Source organism: Rhinopithecus bieti, unplaced genomic scaffold, assembly GCF_001698545.2.
Source record: "Rhinopithecus bieti isolate Rb0 unplaced genomic scaffold, ASM169854v2 scaffold_19858, whole genome shotgun sequence".
Taxonomy (NCBI): domain Eukaryota; kingdom Metazoa; phylum Chordata; class Mammalia; order Primates; family Cercopithecidae; genus Rhinopithecus; species Rhinopithecus bieti.
The window spans coordinates 1,543,074-1,551,574 of NW_016810077.1; the positions used below are offsets into that span (position 1 = coordinate 1,543,074).

At 42.2% G+C, this 8,501-nt stretch overlaps 1 long non-coding RNA gene across 1 annotated transcript; it reads right to left on the minus strand.

The window, feature by feature from the left end:
- Positions 1-688: 688 nt before the first annotated feature.
- LOC108541669 (uncharacterized) lies at positions 689-7,248 on the minus strand. The gene is made up of 2 exons (XR_001889024.1): positions 6,886-7,248; positions 689-2,329 (listed from the first exon to the last, which is right to left on the minus strand). It is a non-coding gene; the product is annotated as an uncharacterized LOC108541669 (long non-coding RNA).
- Between the last annotated feature and the right edge of the window lie 1,253 nt (positions 7,249-8,501).

Here is an 8,501-nt window from a genome sequence, read left to right on the forward strand (position 1 = left end):
AAAGGATCTGGGCTTAAATGATTATCGCTGGGCTGCTGCCAAGAAAGAATATCATATTCCTGGCTTAATAAATTAAAAAAAAAGAAAATGTAAGTTGAATCTAAATGAAATATAATTCAATTCCCTTTTTATCCAAGTGATTTAGGTGGGCAAAGGATAGGGGCTCTGGTAAGAGCAAATTAAATGAATCCTCTGATACATCACAGTGGCTTTTAGGGCAGCATTGGGGGTGGGCTCTTGAATGGCGAGGTAAGGGCACTCCCCCAGCACCTAAGGCATGTATCAGAACACACAGTGAGAGAGGGAGGTGAGGTGAGGTAAAGCCCTACCCCACTGTTATTCCTGTCTGTTGTAAACAGTGAGGACTCACAGAAGGTTCTTGAGTAGGGGTCTTGGACATGACCAAAGTAGAGCTTAGGAAGCTAACCTCGTCAGATCTCAATAAATACTTGTTGGGTTAATGAATGAATGATTCAGATTAATATCAAGACAGAGACATGAATCTGGCCACTTAGGAATACGGATTTCACTAAAGCCCAATGAAAAACAATCAGAAAGTGATATCAGATCAATACCATTATTAGAGTTTTAAGTTATTTATGGCTTTCTAATAGGTTCTTCTTAATGTAACAAAAGTGTTGAACAAATGTGACACATGGAATGTGATAAAAACACAACTTGACTTTTGTTCTTATTGATCCTATAAAGTTTATTTTGTATGGTAAACTTTTTCTGCCTTAGATGAATACAGTTCACCCCAAGGTAATTTACAGTCTGTCTTGTGGTCATTTTAAGTCACAAACACAGCCCAATCCACACATTAGAATACCGAGCCCTGGAAAAATTTAAAACCTTGAATTTTATTTAATGTTGAATTGTCTCCCTTTCTTGGGCAGCCCCAGTATGAGCTGGCTGCCTGCAGTGAGAGAGGAAGGCTTGATCCTTCATTTCTCTCTTCCTGCTCCTCTTCCTCATTAGGCTTGCCCCTAGGGTTGGGATATAAAGAGAGGAACCAAAAATAGTAGAAGGGAATTTTCTTACTCAGCCCTATCTGCCATAATTTGACTTTGTGCTGAGTGTGGGCTGACGTTTAAAGCTGATATTCTCTTGAGCACTCTTTTGGGGGGTACCCCCTCTGTGGGATCTCTGGAGCTGTGTTGATGCCCCTTCTTCTGCTGACAGCTCCCCACTTTAGAAGATCCGCCCCCACACACTGTGGAGTCCCATTGCCCCTTCTAGGAGGTCCTCTCTGATAGAGCCTAACACAGCCTCAGGATCGCTGGTTCTCTATCCTGTCGTACACTGGGGGAACATGCCTTGTCCTTCCACTACAGGGGCTTGGGGTTGCGGGAATGTCCCAGAGGTAGCAGCTACTTGCTTTGGCTTCATCATCCTCAACACAATTGGCCAGCTTCTCTCTTACTCTACAGATTTTCTGGGGCTGAAATCAGCCCTCAGCTCACTGTCTTTCAAACTTCAGGTGACACATATTAGACTCTCAGAATGGCCGTGTTGAAGGCTCTCAAAACTTGAGGGAGGTTCAGGTGTCCCCTCACCCCTTATTTCCTCTTGAGATGCAGGACTTCAGGCTTACAGCAAAACTTCCAAAAAATCCTTCTCACTAGAATTTTTCTTCTTTCTTCTTACTCTGCAACAAATCTTTTCTGTTCTTGAAGAGAAAAAGAAGCCCTTGGATTAATGACCTTAAATTTTGAAACCAAACCCAAACATCAGGGTTTGTTTTGTTTTAGATTCCTCTTACGGTGTTCTGTCCCGTGCATACACTGGTACCTGAGAGCTACAATGTCAGTCCCTCTGGAGAAACTGAGGTGAGAAGTGTTCTATTTTAACATTAGGTTATGTTCACCTAACAAACTATGTAGGGCATTCAGTAAAGTGGCTTCAATTCTTCTCAGTTAATACTCTTGCCCTTTTAAAACCTGACATGAAAGAACTTCCAAGGTAACCAAATTGGTAAATATCATTTGCAGTCTTGACTGATTGTGACTGTTGCCTGATCACCAGGGGTAGGAGCTTACACAATTTGGCAGAGGCTTTCTTTAAGAAAAAGAATGCAAAGTTAGGAATAAAAAATTGGTTGTGTAGAAAATAGAAAAAATAAAAATAAATAAAAAATTAAAACAAAACAAAGATAAAAAAATTGGGTATGTAAACAACTATTTACTTGGAATGAGAAAAACCCACAAATTACAAATTTTAAAATGCTGATCCTTTTGTGTTTCATAAATGTGATGATTGGGTTCTCACATGTGAGTTGTGTGAGATGTGCTTCCTTCAAACCCTGTTACAACATCCATACATACCCTGTCTGTCATGAAAGAAGAAAAATTAAAAAAGAATAAAATGTTGACAAATACATCACAAACATCAAATGTCCAGGAAAAATTATGTAATTCTTTTATTAATGAATTGTCTTACATATACCCTTATAATTCTTTTGAATTTTAATATAATCAATAATTCTGAATAAATACGCAAAGCTACATGAAATTAAGGTACATAGAGGAGTAAGTAAAATCCATTTTAAACATCATTGTATTAAGCTACTTACTTATTCTTATACTACGTACATGGGCTTATTTTATAAATATGTGTGGTGATTTTATCACTGGAATGTTTCTTTAGGTTGTAATTCATTGATGAATACTTTTTCATTCTCTTTTCTCTAAAGCTGCTCTTTGTCTTCAGGATGCGATGTGATCCAACATATTGGGATGTATAAAATACATGACTAAACAGACACAGTCATTGTGAACCTGGCACTGGTTTGTGTCCTACAATACAGGATTTCTGATAAATTCTATTTTGTGTGATTTACCTCAAAAATAAAAAATATTGGGTTTATAATTGCATACACTGCTTATCATGTATATTCTCGACAGAACAGAACTTCCATTTTGACCAGGCATCTTTGAGAATTAAATCCTCTGCTCAGACTTTTACATAACTGAAGATTGGCAGAATTTTCCACAGGCTAGCTTCTGGTTTCATACTTTTGAAAACTTTGTCTACGTGATTACCTACAGACTTCCAATGCCAAGTACAACATTCAAATCACAGCATGACCTCTAGCGTTGCCCCTGTCTGTCAGATATTGGTTGAGTAGCAAAGGAGCATTGGAAATATTGCTGGAAGCCATTCCTGTACCACGATAGCTAACAATAACTTAGATATGGAAGTGAACCACATAAAAATAACCTTCTTAACCCAAACTCTGTCTCTTCAAGTCAGCTTCCCCTTAGCTGAATCCAATCACCCCTTGCCTCTTTAAAATCACCCTTGACCAGGTGCAGTGGCTCATGCCTGTAATCCCAGCACTTTGGAGGGCCAAGGCAGGCGGATCACCTGAGGTCAGGAGTTTGAGAACAGCGTGGCCAACATGGGGAAACCCCATTTCTACTAAAAATACAAAAAAAAAAAATTAGCTTGGTGTGGTGGTGTGCGCCTGTAATTCCAGCTACTTGGGAGGCTGAGGCAGGAGAATCACTTGAACCCTGGAGGCGGAGGTTGCTGTGAGCTGAGATCGCGCCACTGCACTCCAGCTTGGGTGACAGAGCAAGACTTCATCTCCAAAACAAACAAAAAGACTACCCTACAGAAGAGCAAATGTAACAGACAGTAAGCTGGAGAGGAAAGAGACAGAGGTCAGAGACAGAGGCTCTTTAACGGATTGTAGTTAACCCACACCTAGGAGAAGAGGCAAGTGGGAACCAAACGGTTTAAGCTTGGAGAGGGAAAGAGACAGAGGTTTACCGATTTTTTAGTTACCTAGCTCACAAGTTTTACAAAAGCTTATGACTATGGGAACACATTGCTTGGGTCCCAAGCATGAAAACAGCTTATGCAAGGGAGGGGGCCTAGAACTTTATTAACATCATGATAATTTGCCTTGCCAACCAGGAATGAGCCCTGCTTGGATGGACCAACTGTTCACAGTGTATTTACAGTTACAGAATTGGCACTCTGGTGTGCTTGTGGGCAAATGTAGGTTAATATGTGTTACTGTCAGAGTTTAGCAGTTGGTCAACCTCCAACAGGAGTCAGCAACTGTGTAGAATTTCCCTGAGTTTTAAATGTATGTCTTAGCCCTAAAGGCCTTTGGAAAGTTATTGGTCTTATTAGTGAGTTCATATACCATTGAAAGATATTTGACTAGAAAATGACATTTTAGTAAACTGGTAAGGAGGAGACTCATAAAAGCACCACGAAGACACTGGGAAAATTAAAGAGAGCACAGTAAGATGTCTTATCAGTTTATGATTCTCTTTTGTACACTAGTACTTTATAAGGGAACAGTCACAGGAATGATTTCAGCTACAAGTAACAGAATAATTAACTAATGGTGGCTTAAATAATAAAGATAATGAACTCTTAGAACAAAAAGTCTGAAGGTAGGTGACTGATGACTCTGCTATTTTAGGACTGTGTGTCATTACCTTGATGATTCTCACAGTAAAAATATGGTTGTCCTAGCTCTGGGAATCATTTGTGCAAAGGCAGAAAACAGGAGGTAGCTAGAGAGTGTGTGTCTTTCTCCTTTCAGTAAAGAGGAGAAATCTTTCCTAAGCAATTTGCCATCAGAATTGCTCTTTAAATCTCATTGGCCAAAACTGGGCACATGGGCACCCCTAGCCTCAAGGAGGAGTTGGGAGAGCAAATATCTGGCAAAGCGATATGAGAGTTTCTTGATTGGCTTAGACTTGTCATGCTTTATCTTTCAGGCCTGGGCACTAGGTATCCTGAAAAATAATATGGATTTTATTAGTAAGGAATAAAAGGGATATGGCTATTGGGTGGCAATGAATGTTACATGCAACCAGAACCTTTGGGTTTAGTAAAACTATCTTTTTACTTGGCAATTATCAAACTAACATGAATTAAGAATGTATGTGAATACAAACTATCATTTCATTAGCAAATATTCTGTGCTAGGAACTTGGTACTAAATGTTAGATATACATTATCTGCAATTTTCCCAGCAGTCCTGCAAGATGAATATTATCCCTGTTTTCAGAAAGATTAGGTTACATCCCAATTAGAGAAATAAGTAGCTCTGTTCTGACTTCTATCATTAAAGTCTTGCCTTTCTTGAACTTCAAGTAAATTAAATCATATAGGAGGTATTTTTTGGTTTCCAACTTCTCTTGCTCAATATTAGATTCTGGACTCATTCATGTTGTTAATGAATACCATGAATAATTTAAGTTTTATTGCTGTGTACTTATTGTTTGAAAAAAAAAAATTTATTCATTTTACTGTAGATTGACATTTGGGTTGTTCCTAGTTTAGCGAAATGATTAAAGCAACTAAGATGATTATATGTGACACAATCAGATCATAAATTATATGATTATATAGCTATATGATTAAAGTAACTAATATATAAGTATGTATCTTATATTATATAACATATTATATTTACAGAAATGACCAAAATAAATCCAACAAAAGTACTCCTTTTGTTGGATTTGCAATTTGTTGGATTTACATACAAGAGTAAAATAAGGTATTTTAGCTTTAGTAGATACGCTCTAAAAGATTTCCAAAGTAGTTGTAACAAGTTACACTCCTGTTAGCAAATTATGAGAGATTCATTTGCCAATGTTTGGCTTCATTATATATATTATTTTAGAAGGTAGTAAGGAATATGGTATGTGCTATGGAAAAGGAGAAGTTGGGCAAGATAAAGGGGATTGGAAGTACTGGGGGAAAGTACAGCAGTTTGAAATGTTAAATATGTGGTCAAGATTGGCTTTTACTTATTTGTTTTTTTGACAGGGTCTTGCTCTGTTGCCCAGGCTGGAGTGCAGTGGAATGATCATGGCTCACACTGCAGCCTCAACCTCCCAGGCTCAAGCGGTCCTCCTGCCTCCCAAGTAGCTGGGACTACAAGTGTGTGCTACCGTCCTCTACAAAAAATATATTTTGTAGAGATGGGGTTTTGCTCTGTTGCCCAGGCTGGTCTGGAACTCCTGGGCCCAAGTTATCTGCCGTCTTCACCTCTCAAGTGCTGAGATTACAGGTTTGAGCTGCCATGCCTGGCTGGCTCTTTTTTTAATGTGCCAGCTGAGCAAAGTCATGAAAAAGTAAGGGAAAGAGCTATGCAGGTATGTGAGGAAAGTATTCTGGGTAGAGGGAAAAGCCAACACAAAGGCTATTAATAAATTGCTGGTATGTTCCAGCAAAAGCAATTGGTCATTGTGGAAGAAATAGAGTGAACAAGGGAGAAAGCTATGGGAAATAATATGAGGGGGGAAAACAGCCAGATGATGTAGGGCCTCAAGGACATGGTGAGTGCTTTGGCTTTTACACTGAGTGAAATGGGGAGCTACAATAGGGGTTTGAGCAGATGAGTGACATAATCTGATTTACACTTAAAAAAATTCTGGTTGCTAGATTAAAAATAACTGTGGGCGGGAGCAGGGAGATGAATTAGTCTATTGCAGGAGGTGACAGTGGCTTTGACCAAAGTGGTGATAGTGGATGCTCCAGGCAAATAAGGTGTCAAAAGCCAAGGTGCAGAGATGGAAAGCTCAGTTCGAGGCCGGTATCAGAACTGTGAGCAAACCAGTTGTCTTCCTAACGGGGGAGGGAAAACGACAGCTGCCATGTATTGAACATTCACTATGTGGCAAGCATTGTGCTAAATGTGATGCTCAGGCGACCTCTTTTAGTCTCCATAACAACCTTGTAAAGACATTTAGAATTTAGAACCTTTCATATAGTTACATGACTAAAACGTAGCACACCTGGCATTCTAACCCTTCATTTCATTCTACTCTAGCACCAAGGCTAAAAGGGAAACTTGAGGCCAGATTGTGGAGGGCCAAGAGGTTTGAACTTTTGCCTGGTTTGAACTTTTACCTTCTCAATCTTTTTCCCGCCTCCCCACATTTGAGCGACAGGACACCTCCAGGAACTGCAGCTTAGCAACAGAGGTTCAGCGTGAGCGCGGCCTGGGGAGGGTCATCGCCTTTTTGGGCGTGTGGGGAGAAAGGCAGCTCGCCTTGTCGTGGCTGGCGATACCCCTCTCCAGGAAGGGTGTGACTCTCCGCTTGAGGATCCTCCCTATACATAAAGAGGAGGCTCAGCAGAGCCTTGATTAGAGATCATAGAGGATCGACAACAAGGGTCCGTAAGACGAATTGGCAGCGAGGTGTATGGATTCGATACAGAAGCTGGAGGTAGAGTCCAGCTAACAGACCACTGCAGTTGAACGGAGCCAGAGTGAGGCAACGAGGAGAGATGTCGGGGAGGGAAAGGGGATGGGACTTGGGGACTGGAACGGCTCAAGGGCGATGGAGACAGGGGAGTTAGGCTCTAAGGATTCTCTTACTGTGCCTCCTCCCAGTGTCCTCGGGTGGCGGCTGCACAGCCCGCGAGCCCTCAGAGCTGCCGTGCAGCACCTTGGCCACTAGGAGGCAGGCCCGCCTCATCTGGAGCCCGGGCTGCCGCTCCCTCCAGGGAGGGCGGGGCTGCTGCTTAAATTCCAAGTCAGGTCAGCCCCTGGAACGCTTAATGGGAGCTTGGATTTAGAACAGTTGATTTTCATTGAGAAGGAAATTTGGACAGTCTCCCACTTGACTGAAAACGGCTAGAAACAAGGCTTACGGTACAGCAATGAATGCCAGAGTGCAGGCGCCGGTGCCCAGGCGGCCCGGGGAACAGGAGGGCCGGAGGAGGAAACAGCTGCCTGCAAAACACCAGCAGCGCCCTTAATTAACACCAGTGCTGGCCGGGGGGATTGTGCTTCCGGAAATTCCCAACTCCTTTCCCTGCTTGCCCAGGGGCATTCCATTATACAATTTCTTACGTTTTTCCCCGTCCCGGGTCTGAAATGGAAAGAGGTGTTACCCTAGATGCCCCGAGACAAGCGGGGCCGCAGAGACCTCACATAGCCGAATAGCAGTGGGGCAGGTGCTTGTGTGTGTGTGTGTGCGTGTGCATGCTGTGAGGGTGTGGTGTGTGTAACTTGCTCCCATGTGTCTATGTGCTTGCTCTGCAGGGGGAACGCTAATGTTTGTTTGTTTGGCTTCAGCCCAAAAGAGAAACAAATAATGAGGTGAACGGAAATGAGCTGGAGTCTCTGTTTTCACCGCTAATTAGCCCCCGTCGATTTTGACGAAGAAGACATATAATAGACACAAGTGAGCAACGGATGAGAAACTCAGGGACCTAGGCTGGGGAAAGGGCGTCTCGTGCGGGGTGTGTGGGCAGGGCTAGGAAGGGGATCTCAGAAGCCCGGGTGCCTGGATCAGGCCACCAGGTCATTCCCACCCTTAGATGAAAATCTGCGCATTATTCCATCTTGGCTGGCATCTGTTATGGGCTGACCTTCATCTTACTAAAGGCCATTTCACTTTTTGAAGGGTTGACAGTTACCTTCTTCACCTTCCCCTGGGCAGTTCTTTGTTCTCTTTGTCAGGCTGGCTGCTGTCCATATTTCTCAGAGCCGTGGTCACAGCCTCTTACTCACCAGC